This window comes from Sciurus vulgaris (genome assembly GCF_902686455.1).
Source record: "Sciurus vulgaris genome assembly, chromosome: 4".
Classification (NCBI taxonomy): domain Eukaryota; kingdom Metazoa; phylum Chordata; class Mammalia; order Rodentia; family Sciuridae; genus Sciurus; species Sciurus vulgaris.
In genome coordinates, this window is record NC_136464.1 from 8,017,662 (window position 1) to 8,032,266 (window position 14,605).

Genomic DNA, 14,605 nt, shown 5'->3' on the forward strand with positions numbered 1-14,605 from the left:
GCAGGAAGCTGAGCTGGGTGCTGCAGACCCTGGGTAGGAGCCCCGAGTGGGTGGGACTGACTGCTCCGTGGCCCCTGTACCTCTGGATGAGGCCATCTAGGAGCCAGGAATCCCAGGCGGCCAGGAGACAGCCAGTCCTGAGGTCAGTGCTAGCCCCTGAGGTCAGTGGCTCTGGCTCCGCAGGAATGGGGTGAGGCTGCTTTCCTCCCCAGGACTGGCCTCCAGCCTGCAGAGGGGCAGGGGACTGCACCGTGGCCATGGCGACCGTTTGCTTACTCCCACCTCCACATGAGATAATCTGGAGGCTCCTGCCATGTTCTGCACTTTCAACAAAATGGAATTCAGGAAAATTCACAAGTGAGCCAGCGCTGTTCTGAAGGCAGCGACCAGGCAGCCTGCAAGTACTCGGCTCACCCAGACTCCCAGCCACCCTCACCTTCTCTGCCTTGCCTGTGCCCAAGCTGTTACTCCACCAGCAGTGCCCACCCTACCCTGTTCAAGGGAATTGGCTTCCTATTGCACCCCAAGACCAAGGCCAAGGCCACCACCACCTTCTGTGTGGTCTGTCTGGGTTTTCCCCTCTGCACCCTGACACCCAGCAGTTCGCACTGTTCCTAAGAGGGAGCAGTGGGTGCTCGGACAGAGAACTAAGCTGGGGGCCAGGGAAAGGGCTGAACGACCTTAGGCAAGGGATTTAACCTCCCCGAGCCTCAGTTTCCCCAATTTCTGATGGGCTGAGAATCTGGAGGTGTTCAAGAGGCTCCTTCAGATCTGTCTCTTTACTGCCTTTTGAAAACTAGTCACTTCCCCAGACTGCTTAAATTCCTAGCATGCTCTTTCAGAGGGAGTATGTGGAGAAGCGCGTGGGGGTCTAGAGCGGCAACCTCCTGACCTCGGGATCTGCAAACCAGCTCCCAGTGACCAGGAGGCACAGAAAGGCAGCCCTGTGCTGTCCTCTTGTGGCTGATTCTGGAACTACACCCAAGGAGCCTTTGGAGCTTGGTGTTGGGACAGGGATGGGCGCCAAGGATAGTCACCCATCTGGACTGCCCACAGGAGCCACCACTGACCCTGGGTCACCTCTGACCTAGGCTAAGGAAACCTCATCAAGAAGGTGTCTGAGGGTGCCAGGACAAAGGTCTCCACTCATCAGGGGTGTGGTTCTGGGCTGCCCAGGCGTGGGAAGGGGAAGGGGCAGTTGAGGCCAGCCCACAGCAGTGGTCCCATGTGTGTCTTGATCTTGAGCCTCTCCCACCTGACATCTCAGCAGAAGTGCCCAGTGGCCTTATGGGCTGGCAAACCACCCACAGTGCCCATGGCAAAGGGAGGTTGGGAGAGGGTCTTCAGGAGGCTGGCCTGTCCCTGAGGTCCAGCACTGTCAATCTTAGGCCCTAAAGGACAGCCACAATGGACTGAGCTGAGGCCCTTCAGCATCTCCAGAACAGCGACTTTGGCAGTGGTCCTGACTCCTCCAGCTTCCGCTGCCTCCCTCTGGACCACCTCCTCTTCCCAGACTCTTGCAACACTGTCTGGGTCAGTCAACTTGCGACTTCGTGCACCTCCCAGGACTGCGAACGGCTGAGGAGGGTTGCTGAGGGAACTGTCACTCACCCGGGGGGCCGGGTCCAGGTTCCACCAGCAAGACGCCTGCCCCTCCAAACTTGTCCAGGCCCCGTCCTCTAGCTCCTTCCCAGCATTCTCTCTGCCCTGGCCTCTCCTTTTTCCTCCTGCAGAGTGGCTCTGGGTCTCCAGGCCCACGTCCTTAACCCTTGCTTCCGTGGCCTCTTCGTCCTGTGCAGGCAGGCTCTGTCTACCCCCTCCCCAGACGCCTCTGTTCCGGTGGGAGGGAGGACTCAGCAGGCACCAGGCTGCGGGACTCCAGCCCCACCCTTCGCCATGCTGTGTCACTCGAGCGCCTGTCCAGCCTATCTCAGGCCAGCTGCAGAAATGCCACCTGGGCACCTGGAAGTCTAACCCGGCCGGTCGGAGGTCCCTGTCCCCTTGGGCTTTGAGTTCTTTTGCTCACCTGTCTCTCCTTCCTCTCCCTCCTGTCCCCCTGCTCTCCCCTGCAGCAGTGAGGAGCACAGGATTTGGAGAAGCTGCTACAGTGAGGCCTAGGAATGTCTGCAGGCGCCTGAGCCTGCCCCTGCTAAACCCCTGTGCCAGGCACTGAAAATGTTATCAAAGAAACACTGTCCCACAATCAGAGAAAATGGCCCCAATCTACCCGCAGCTCCGGAAAGACGTTTTTGGAAGGTGCAGTGAGTGACCCTTGGCTCTGCTTCTTGGCAACCTGTGCCGGCTCCCCGGGCTGTCGGGGCAGCCCCAGCCCCTCTGCCTGCTGCTCCCCCTCTGGAACAATGGCCTCTGAGCCCTTTCATCAGAAGAGAACCACAGAGGCCCCAGCCAGGGAGAGAAGCAGCAAGTATTCTGATTTTAGTGGCCATTGACACGTGGCCCTGCCCAGGGAGCCTGCATGGGAGACCCCCTGGGGAGTGCTCCTCGCCCTGCCCAGGGCTCCTGGGCTCCAGGTGTGTCTTCCCTGTCCTTCTTCCCGGTCCCTTCCACCCGCCCATCACCCACACTTGCACAGGCTCCCTTGGCACCTGCTCAGCTTGGTCCCTGCCAGCTCACCGACATCACTCCCGCTGCTAAAACAAGTAGTAAGTTTTCAAGTGACACTTTGGAGTCCTTCTCAGTCCTAAAACTCTAATGTGGTTTACTTTTAAGTCTGATTTTGGTTTTTTTTTGGTAGAATCTTGTTCTTTCAATATGACTTTAATTCTGTGCGTGCTCAGTCATTTTAAGTATACTAGGTTTATGATCCGATTTGGGTTATCCTGATAGCAGAGTGCTTGGGAACGGTCCCCTGTTGACTGTTTATTACTTCCTTTCCCTGGTTGTGAAGCATGTCCTCGTGGAATCTGTGATGCTGAAGTCCCCAGAGACGCTTCTCCGTGGTCTTGCCATGGATGTCCCACTGGTCCTGGACAGACGCATCCCTAGAAGAGGATTTGTCTTTGCCGCAGCCATGTAGTCAAGGATTCTGCCCAAATGAAATTTTACTGTCATTTTTTTGGGGGTGGTGAGCTTGGAATTTCCTTACTTTGCAGTTGGTAAAAATTAAAACTACCTCTTATAGGGTGGGGTGATTTGGGGTTCTGTTTCTATTTGGAGACTTTCCCTGTACCTTCTGGGTCAGGTTTTTTTCCGGGTACTTCTCTTGGGTTTTTCTGGTTTTTCTTCTAAGAAGGGGTGCTCTTCCAGGCTGCCGACTCTATCTCGCCTTCAGCTCACTTCTGCCTCCTGCAAGCCAGAGCCCTTTCCTTTTGTCCTTCTGGGCCCTAAAGCCGGTCTCCGGTTCTCCGCTGGGCTGTGGTGGCGTGGGCTGGTGAAGTCCCTGGGACTGGTACTTCTACTTTCCCACCTCGATCTGCTTCCTGCTCCCATTCCTTCCTGCAAGCTCTCCTATAAGTCACAAGAGATTGACAGGTGTTTGGGGGCACTGCTGGCTGGCAGCGCAGACAAGGAGATTTTCTAATTAACTTCTTGTTATTAATTCCTAGATTAATTTCATGGTGGCCCAAGGACTTACCTCTGAATGATTTAAATCCCTTGGAATTTCAGGCTTGCGTTTATGGCCCAGCATCTGGCTCCTTTGCCTGGACGTTATGTGTGTGGTTAAGAATGTGTGTTCCCTTGTAGGGGCTTGCCTGGCGGGCGCAAGGCCCCTGGGTTCCACCCACAGCACTGAGAAAGAAATTCAAATAATGAAAAAGAGAAGAATGTATGTTCCTCATCACTGGATTTGGTGGCCAGCAGGTCAGGTGGATTTCCTTGTCCCCTCAGTTCTGTCCATTTGGTAGCCGGGGAGGACTGACCCTATTCTCATGATGAAGCATTTCCTTCATCTCTTAAACGCTTCTTGCCCAAAGTCTACTTTGGTATCAGCATAGTGAGATCAGCTTTCTTTTATCCTGGAGAATTCTTTTCCCCAACTTTTACTGTCATCTGTTTTACTCATTTTAAAGGCAGATCCCTTGTAACCTGCATACAATTCAGGTTTTATAAAAGCCTGTCTGGGCTGGGGATGTAGCTCAGTGGTACACTTGCCCTGTGTGCACGAGGCCCTGGGTTTGGTCTCTGGCAACAACAACAACAACAAAGAAAAACAAAAACAAACAAAAAAAGAGTCCATCTGACAATTTCAGCCTTGGAATATTCAATCCAACTTGATAGAGTGTGATTATTACTATATTTGGATTCATCACTGACATTTTACCAAGTGCTACACCTACTTTATGTTGCTTTCCTGTGTCTTTGGTTCTTTGCCTTCTTATAGCTTTATTCTTCCATTTCCCCTGTACAAAGTTGGCACTAACATATTTCTTTATTTGTATTTGTGGAATTACCTTGAATATTACTGCATGCATCGAGATTGCTACTGTCTAATATAACTTAGGGCTGTTTTTATTTCTTCCGTGCAAACTTGAGACTTTAAAACAATTCATTGCCTCTACTCTTCCCTTTTTGTGGCCCATTTTAATTCTACACATATTTTAAAATCTTATGACATGATTTTTTTATAACTTTATTTCATTTCATTTTTTTATTCTTTTACGTGGTGCTGAGGCTTGAACCCAGTGCCTCACGTGTGCTTGGCAGGTGCTTCATTACTGAGCCACAACCCCAGCCCACAGATGTAATTTTTGATGTGTGGTATCATCATATATTTATTTATAATTACATATTCACTCTTTCTGTGGCTTTTAATTTCTTCATGCAGTGGATTTTTCCTCTGGGTTCCTTTCCTCTGTCTTGTTTTAGACATGATCTACTAGTGACAAAGTCTGTTTTGCTTTCTTTAAATATCTGCATTTCTTCTTAGTTTTTGAAGGCTCTTTTCACTGGATGTAGAATTCCAAGGTAGCACCCCTTCCTTCCAGCCGTTTACACATCTCATTTCTGTTAGAAATTTAGTTTGTTTGCTCTGTGGAAGGAGATGCCTCTTTTCTCTCTGGCTGTTTTCAAGATTTTCTTTTTGTCCTTGGTTTTTCAGCAGTTCAACCACAGTGTGGTAAAATTTTTTCATGTTTATCTTGCTGAAAGGATGTCATGATTGGAATCTGTGGATTAATGTCTTTCCTCAGTTCTGGGAAATTGTCATCTATTAGTCTTTGAGTGTAATTTTACCTGCTATCTCCTTCTCTGATCTGGGCTGCAGTCACACACGGCGGAATCTTTGCATCTTGTTCTGCACATCCTTGAAGTTCTTTCTGATTTTCTCTTTGTCTCTGTCTCAGTCTCAATTTTTTGGTATTGATTTACTTTCTCTTCACTAACCCTCTTTGGTGCTAGTTTTAATAGATTATTAATAAGAACGTATTAGTGTTCAATCTGCCTACTGAATTCTTAATTGTTTTTCACTTCTTAGTTCTCGGATGTTCCACTTAGTTCCTTTCAGAGCTCTTCAGTCTCTATTGAAGCTCTTTTTTCCCTCCGTCCTCTCCTCTATCTTTATTATTTTACCCTGCTTCTCTCAAGCCCTTGTCAACTGTGGGAAGTGCCCATGGGCGTCTTTCTCCTGTCTGACTGCCTTGCGTTCTGTTGTTTGGTCCTGTCTCCTGGAAGCCCGTGGAGGACCACTGGACAGCATTCGTCCTTTGCTCTGGTAGCTGGACATTCTGCGGGGTCACTCGGGACTGAGAGACCTCAGGCAGGGTGGCGGCTCTGGTGACTCTCTGCTCCCCACTCATGCTGCTCCGGGAGCCCAGCTTTGGGGTTCTCTGTGGAGGGGCTGGGTGTTCACCAGGGCCCTCGCCCCATGGCGAGTTCCGACTTCTAGTTCTTGTGTCCTCAGCGCAACTCGAGAGAACCTCACTCGGGTCAGCGTGTGCCTTCCTACCTTCCATTTGTGCGGCTCCAGGTATCATCAGATATCTTGAAAACTGGCTGAGAGTCGGGCTCAGCTCTGTTCCAAATGATGGGATTCGGGCTCCCCAACTTCCAAGAAGCTGTTTTGTTCTTTCCAGGCCTAGGAGCCCCCTGAGGCCTTGACTGGGTTCCTGCTCCCTCTGGCAGCTCAGAGGCTCCCGTCTGGCACTCCCTGGGCAGAAGGAGCATCTTCTCCTGCCTCAGCCCTCTCTGGAACTGTGTCCTCCAGGCCAGGGGGCCTCAGCTGCTCTCCAGGACTGTCAAGCACACGCTCTTGGGCAGTTCACCAGCTTTCTGGCTGTTCTGCGTCAGGGGACTGGTCCTCAGCAAGCCCCGAGAAACCGAGTCCCTTTCTGTGGGTTTGAACCACAATCGTTTCAGTCTGTTCGTTGCCCCAACCTAGCTGGCCCTCAGCGAAGTGTGTGCCATCAGCACCTCTATGTCCCTCTAGGACTCCAGGAGCGGTCCACAGAGACCAGCCCTCCAGGCTGTGGAGGCCTTGCCCAGACCACAGTTATAAAGATGGAGACAGGAACTCCAAAGCCAGGCACTGTCATCTCCACAGGACGCAGGAGTTCAGTCAGATACTGTGTGAAGAGGAATTCCCAAAAACATTTTTTTTTTTTTTTTTTTTTTTTTTTTTGCTATGCTGGAGATTGAACCCAGGGCATTGGCACATTAGGCAAGAACTCTACCACTGAGCTGCATCTTATTGCAAAGATAATACACTCTTATAAAAATTTTAAGTTAATATAAAAATAAAGAAAAAAATTCAAATCCAGTACATAGAGGAAAGTGCTCTTCATACATCCTCATTTTTCCCAGTTTAATTTCTACTTATTTGGTTTAGTTGAGATCATATCATATGGATAGTTCCATATGCTATTCAAAGTAAAACGCACAAAAATAAAATGATCTAGCATGTACCATGTGCTGCATTAACCTCACTTTACCTCAGTTTCTTCTGTAAAAGAGATGTGTATTTTGCAGGATTGTGGTGGGAAATTGAATGATGGATGTATATCTTCTTAACACTGATCTACACACATAACTGCTCAGCGAACAGCGGCTGTTAGACTTATTTTTATAGTACCACCTGTATGCTCATGTCAGAGAAGAGGGGATTTGGCCAGCTCACCCAAGCTCACACTGCTATGGGCAGAGACCTGGCCCACTCGGTCCACTGACACCAGTGCTTTCTACTGGCATCTTTTGCTTCCAGCTGCACCCAGCACTGGGCTGGGTCCTGGGACAGCAGAGAACCTGAAGCTCCCTCTGACAGCTGGGTGGTGGTCAAGAGAACCTCTCATCAATTGCCACAGTAAGACCATCAAACAGCCACAAAACCTCAGCGCTGCAACGTGACCCTGAACCACGAGCGGGTGGGTCACAGACACAGGCAGGTAGTTGTCCTGGTCTTGTCTGGGACAGCGCTCTTGTCTGCTGGTTAGCCACAGGCTGGGTGATCTGAATTAGACAGTTATCGACAGCAGATGGGTAGCCTGGTGCTGCACATGGCTTGTCCCTGCGTCACAGTTTGGATATGCAGTGTCCCCTCAAAACTCCTGTTAGTGCAGGGACGTTCAGAGGTGACATGGTTGGCTTTGACAGCTGTGACCTCATTGGTCCATCCTAATTTGAATGGGCTGGGTGTCACTTTCGGCAGGTGGCATGGCTGGAGCCGGTAGGTCGCTAGGGGTGTGCCTTAAAAGGGCTCATCTTCCCCGTGGCCCCTTCTGCTCTTCAGCTGCTCTCTGCTTCCCGGCTGCCAAGAGAGAAGCAGTGTTCCTCCACGCCTCCCTCCACCATGATGTTCTGACTCCTCTTGGGCCCAGAACAATGAAGTTAGCCTACTGTGGACTGAACTGCGAGCCAAAATAAGCTTTTCTTCCTCTAAGTTGTTCTTGCGGGGTGTTTTGGTCACAGTGACAAGCTGACACATGCAGCTCTGTGGCAGCGGGCTAGGAGCGGGGGATGAGGGAAGGCGCAAGTGCTTTCTCTGGCTCCAGCTCTCGGTCTGCCAACATCCCGTTGCAGAGCAAGTCGCCTGGGGGTCAAGGGATGGGGCAGAGTGTCGCACCCTCCAGAGGAGGGCACTGGGTCTCATGGATGGGTGTGGGCATGGGAAAGTGAGGAGCAGGTGCCAGCATTCAGTCTGTCACCAGGCAGAGAAGATTCACCAGCCAGCTGGGGGCCGGCAAGGCAGCCTGGCAGAACCCAGCCCAGCAGTGGGGGAGGGCAAATGAGCAATGGCTCCTGACTCTGCAGGGCCCTTTGAGTTGTGAGTTAGGAGATCACTCTGCCCCTGGCGAAATCCACATGTAAAATGCAGAGGTGGCAAATGCCTAGCTTTGAACTCCAAGAACCTTGGTCCAGGAATAAGCAAAGATTCTGAAACAGATGCAGTTTTCCCCCCATCGACAGTCACTTCCCTCCCCGACTCGGGAGAACCCAAAGGGCAAGGAGCAGGCCTGGGAGGGGTGGAGGGAGGGCTCAGAGGGGGCTATGAGCTCCACAGGAGCACAGCAAAGAGGCCGAGAGCACAGGGAGATGAGGAGGTCCTGAGAGGCACGGTGCACTGGGGAGGGGCGCCAGGCCTCCTGTCCCCAGTCTCCGCAGAACCTTGCACTTCCAGGAGTCGATGGGCTGGTGCCAGCAGACAAATTGGACAGAGCACTGCTGCTCCCAAATTAGGAATTCATAAGCAACTCTGGGCTTACAAGGATCCAAAGCAAATTCCCGCCCAACAGAATATGCCAAATCCAAACACGGACACACAAGCGTGAACGAGATACACAGTCTGAGTCTGCAGGAAAGGAGAGTGAAGGGGATCATCCTGAGAGGCCGCGCCCCCTGGAGGGTTACTTCAGTTGGCGACACTCCCACCCTGGAGGATGGGTTGGCGTTGGGGTGACGAACAACCCTCAGTCAGGGTCACCCTAGTTGCAGGTCAAGCAGGAAAGTGGGAGCCATGGCCACCCTCCTGTCCTGCCTCTGCTGAGGGCCATGTGCCTAAGCTATGGATTCTGGAGGCAGGGACCAGGGGCCTCCATGGAGGTCTGGCCGGTGCCCATGGCTAGGTGGCCTGCAGTGTCTACAAGCTGCAGAAGGAGAGAGAGAGCATGCTGCCTGTCCTCTTGCCTGACACCTCTCGTGCTCACACCAGACTTAAATCTGTTGGCCCTGCGTGTATTCAGAAGAAGGAGAACCTGATGGAAGCTTCTAGTAACTAAGAACGGCAGGAAGGGGCATGGCCACAGCAGGCACCCCTGAGGTGCTGCTCATGGTGGAGAACTGCAGAACATCAGGCTTGGATGTGGCTGGCGAGTCCTTGAGGCCTGGTCCTCACAGTGTGGCTCCAGGGTGTTCAGGGTGGGGCGGGTAGAGGATGGGGCACAGAGGACCCCATCTCCAGACTACTGCTTCCTGGGCTGTGAATCGGAGGGCACTTATTAAATTTTTTTTAAAAATTGGCCTACAAACAACTCCCTCTAGCAGAGAAGACGAGGAGGCCTCCACTGGCCCGCATTCAGCCTGAGAGGCAGCAGGCACAGAACAGGCTGTGTAGACAGGGGTCCTGGGCAGGCCCAGAGCACAGAGCCCCCTCTAGGGGTGGGCTCCTCCTGCTCCCTCTGCCTCCGGCGTCTTCCCCAAGGGCTCCAGGGAGGCCAGGCTGCTGAGCCGAGGTGACCAGGGAAAGTGGTCGGCAGACCCAGAAGCTCACACCCGTGTCCAGTCTTGCTGTGGAGCACATCTGCCTTCTCCAGAGCCCTGCTGTGGAGGAGAGCTGCCCCGGGCTGGCTCCAGGGGTGGGAGAAGTGCTCACAGGGAAGCTCCAAAGCTGCTCCTCATCATAAATCAAACTGCATCAGTACCTCACCCCTGCACTCAGTCACAGCACCTGGAGTGCTGGGCTCCGGCCTCCCTGCAGGAGTGGGCGGGGTCGAGGGAGGGAGGAGGGTCCAGCCCGTGAGTGTGGAGTGCGGCGTGTCCTGGGCGAGCCAGTGTGTGCTGCGTTGACGTGTGGAGCTGTTCCTGATGGTACATGTTCGCATGTGGATGTGCCGGGATGTGTACTCGTGCACGCGTGTGGCAGTCTGTGTGGGCTGGGTCCTGTGGGTGAGGGAGGGGGCTCCTCTTCCCCAGGGACACGTGGGTCCCTGGGCCTCCTGTCAGTCACCGGGTGGTCACATCTATGGAATGCCTAGGGGGCCGCAGGGAGGCCGGGGCAGATCCCAAGTGCCTGCGGGGCCAGGCCCTGTCCAGCACTGGGGATACCCTTCTTGTGGAGGCTGGAGGACAGCATGCAAGAGGCCAAGGTCTTCTCCGGGCTGCTGAGTGCATTGGGCATGACAGCGGAGCTGGGGCAGGGCTGCTTGGGCGCTCCTGGGTGGAAAGAGGCCTAAGCTTCAGACTGAGGGGCAGGGCAGGGGCAGGGGGACTGGCAGGCCTACCTACGTAACACCCACGGCTGGCACCAGGGCAGCCTCTGGGCAGCACTGTGGGCTCTAGCGTCCCCAGTTTGTCTTGGCCTTGTCTTGAGGGAGCGCTGGACTCTGGCTTTCACCCACGGACATCCACCTGCAGGCCCACCCTCCCCTGCCTGGGGGCTGCCCCTTCACACTCAGGCTCAGGCCCAGCTCAGAGCCTGCCTGGACCCTGCTCCCCTCCCACTCCACCCCTCCCTCTGGGATCCACTGACCAGCTCTCACCTTCCCTGCTGTGATGAAAGTCCACAGGGTCACTGTCCTCTGCAGGTGCCCAGGCCATAGCCCTCTGCAGCAGTCCCTGCTCTACCCAGCAGCCCGAGGGAGCCTTACCAATGTGAATGGCGCTGTGCTCTGCTGGAGCCCTGCTGTGACTCCCACTGGCTCAGAGTAAAGTCCAAGTCCTTCAGGTGGCCCTCCAGAGCCTGCCTGGCCCACCCTCCCTCCTAACCTTCTTCCTGGCCCCATGAGGCCTCAAATACCCAGGCTGCCACCCTGGGCCTCCGTGGAGGGCTCGCCTGTCACCTGGTAGTGAAGCCACCCTGTTCCCCTCCCCAGGCATTCCCAACCCCCTTGCCCTCCTCTGCTGCTCTCTCTGGAACCGTTTCATTACTAGGGTCCCCCCGCCACCAGCACTACACGCAGTCCCTCGGAGGCAGGAGCCTGGCTGGCGGCTCCCTGGTTGTGATTCTGATCACATTTGCCTGGTGACTGTTTTGCATTCAACAGAACTCGGCTGCGTGTTGGCTGGGGTCCTGAGGAAGGTGAGCTTTCTGGTCACCAGAACAGGCCAAGGGGGAGTTAAGACATGTGTGATCTGCGCTGAGTTACACTTCAGAGAGAATTCCCTGCCTGCCAAGAAGGTACCGGGTTGGGGTAGGGACAGGGAGATGGACCAGCACCTCCTGTTCCCTGAGCCAGCATAGAGCAGGGCTGTCCAGCTGGACTTCTTGTGATGATGGGTGTGTCCCCACCTGTGCTGGCCAGCACAGTAGCCATGGCTGCCTGTGGCCTGAGGCACTCAGTTTGAACGTCACATTATTTTAATTAACTGAAATTTGAGTCTTGGCTTGGAAAGCGGCTCACACTGGTGAGGCTCCAGGATCAGCAGATGAGAGTGACATTTCTGTTTTAGCAGCATGCATGGGAGTCTGGCCTGTGGGGGGACACGGGAGGCCTCTGCAGCAGGTCAGCATCCTTAATCCTAGGGAGTGGACAGACCATGGGAGGAGACAACGTCCGTGGAGCTGAGAAGAGACTTGGAATCCCCCAGGTGTGCCTAGGAGTGACAAGAGGATGCTTGTGGCCATTAGGTGAATTGGAGCTGGACTCCAAAGACCAGTTAGAGAAAAATAATTTCCTCCAGGCTTGCGGCTTGGAGGTTCAATCTTGCTTTAGATTTCAGCCCATGGCTGGGGGGTGAGTCCAGGGTCCTGGACAAGGGAAAGCAACATTGTTTTTCTGCCATAATTGCTCACATCCTAGCAGCTGTTTGGAAGTCAGTCTGGGATCTTATTGATGATTGAATTGGGGGTCAGTAAAAGATGCAAATTGGCTGGACATAGATCCTCTGACTATCCAATGAGACCAGAGTGTTTCACAGTAACTGTGAAAGAGCTTTTAAAAATATCTAGTCTGACTTAATGGAGTTAACAGAGGGAAACATCTCCCAGTTAAACCAGCAGGAGACTGTGCTCTTAATAGGATTGAAACTCCCTGTTCCTAACTGTTGGGCCGGAGTCAAGTATTTCAGGCACTTGAGTCTTGAGTGTCAGGTCCAGCTTTTGCCTCTGGAACCTTTTGCCATTCCACACGAAGGTCCTGGATGAAGGCTCTTCTGGCCCCTGGTCAAGGGGATCTAACTCCCAAGTAGAACGAGTTGTGTCCACATAAACTTGAATGGATCCCAATATACTGGGTGGGGTGCGGTGACCTGAAGCCCAGCCCTCTGCCTTCTGCCCCAGACACTCCTGTCCCCAGCAGAGACAAAAATATTCAGCTCACATATTTTATTAAATTCACAAACACTGAAAGTTTTCAGTTCAAACAAGTTTAGAAGGGAAGATAAAATTCTGCACAGCACTAGGTTACTGATTTCTCAAACTACCACCCCCAGTTTGTGAGCATGGGACTCAGGGGAATCTGAGAACCCCATGAAGACCACGAGAGGCTGAGTGTCTTCAGATCCCCCTCAGGCCAGCAGAGGGCAGGCTGGACCCGGGAATGCGCCGGGGATGCTTCCCTTCCAGGGAGACCAGCACTTCCAGAAGATCCAAGGATGCGAGGCCTGGCTTCCTCCTAAGGCCCACGCCCTGCTGGCCCAGCCAGGACTCAGTTTCCTCCCCACCAAAGAGAGATCTTGGGCTCTCAGCCAGGGCTCGGTTCCCCTTCCCTTCCTGCAGGACCATGATCCTCTAGGAACTGGCCCTGCTGACCTGTCTTTTGGGGATTTGGGCAGGGGGTCTTGTGGCAGGACTGGAACCCTTCCTCTCTGTACTGCCTGTTGGGACCCCTCTCATGGATCCCCTGTGGCCCTCAACCAACCCCAGGCCTGGAAGCCATAAACCAGTCCTGCTGACCCCATATTGCCTGGACCTTGTCCCTGTGAGACAGTCTACCTAAGCTCCCAGCTCTGTTGTGTAGTAGCAATGTGACCTTAGTGCCTTAGTTTCTCATCTGTGCCTCAGTTTTTCATCTGTAAAATTGGACAATGAGCTAATATTTGGGAAGTAACTTTAAGGTCTGGTACATAATCTGCAAGAGAGAGACATAGATATATACAACAGTTCTCTTAAACAAGGGAAACTTTCTTTACCCTTGAGATTTCCAGTGGACCTCAAGATGCTGGGTAGTTGGGGCCAGTGCTGGCACATAGTGGTGACGCAGCCCCTCCTGGGCCTGTGGGCCTCTCCACCCAGCATGCTGCTGTGTTTTCTTTAAAGAGATTCGACTATGAAGCTCTTGTTTCCAATGTGCTGTGGAAGGAAGGAGGGCTGAGTTTTCCTGCTGTTTCTTGCAAATGCTTAGAGGTTGAGTTCCCTCCCAGACTCTGGAAAAGTTAGGCAGGTCTGAAATTATACCCAGGTCTGGATCATTCCAGAATCCCCCAGAGGCATGAAAGTTTGCTGAGAGCTCCCAGGAGCCAGAAAGCTTCTCTCACTGCCCTCCGTGGTGACCCTGGATGGGAACAGGCAGTGGACACTTAGCCCGGGCCTGAGTGCATGCTAGGAGATGGCTGGGCATGGATAGGGTAGAAGGAAGGGCTGGCCAGAGGCAGACACAGGGCCTCCGTTTGGGTCACAGCTCACAGAACAGGGCCCCAGCTCCCGACTGCACAAGGCTCCTTTGTTGGGCTCAGTCCCCCACGGCCAGGGTTGGCTCCTGAGGGTCCCTGCAGGCCTTGGCCAGCCCAGCAGGCCGTCCTCTCCTACAAAGGCTCAGGGAGCCGCTCAGGTGCCCCTCTCCCTTCGCACAGAGCTAGGCCCCTGCTTTGGCTGCTCGTATTTCAAGAGGCTTTCTCCTGGACCCATCCTAGGGCGTGTGTGCGGTGTGAATTCCAACCCAAACCCTGTGGTTTTCATCCTCCTCTTTCTGTTTGGTTTCCTCTGACGCATGTAATCAGATGAAATATTAATTACAAAAAGATGGCTGGGCGCATAGAGCAGGAGGTGATTTGGTTTGTCTCCTTAGCAGAGCAGGGAGCCGGCCTGGGGAGGGAGACACTTGCTCCAGGTCGCCCCCGAGCCCAGTCATGGTCCTCCTCGCTTTCTTTGGTCTCTTGCTGACTCAACTCACATTTCTGGAAATTCTGGGCAGACAACTGATTTCCCTGTGTGTGGCAGCGCGTGAGGAGAAACACTCAGGAGGCAGCTGCCCGCGGGTGGGTCCTAGAGGCTTGGCCCTGAGAAGGGAAGCAGGAATGGAGGAAAGCCCCCCTGTTGACTGGGTGTGGCACAAGGGGAGGGCACACGGACTCCTCCTTCCCCTGTTCAAGTCACTCAGGACGGGCAACCCAGAGCCCCTACTCTGCTGGGGTAACGGCGGCCCTGGATTTGTCACCCACAGGGGCTGCCTTCAGATTTGAGAAGGAAAGGGCTCTGGTGGCTGATGGTCTGAGTGTCAGGCAGCCGAGCAAGAGTGACACACCGGTGTCACTGAGGCACTGGTGACCTGAGGTTGTCGAG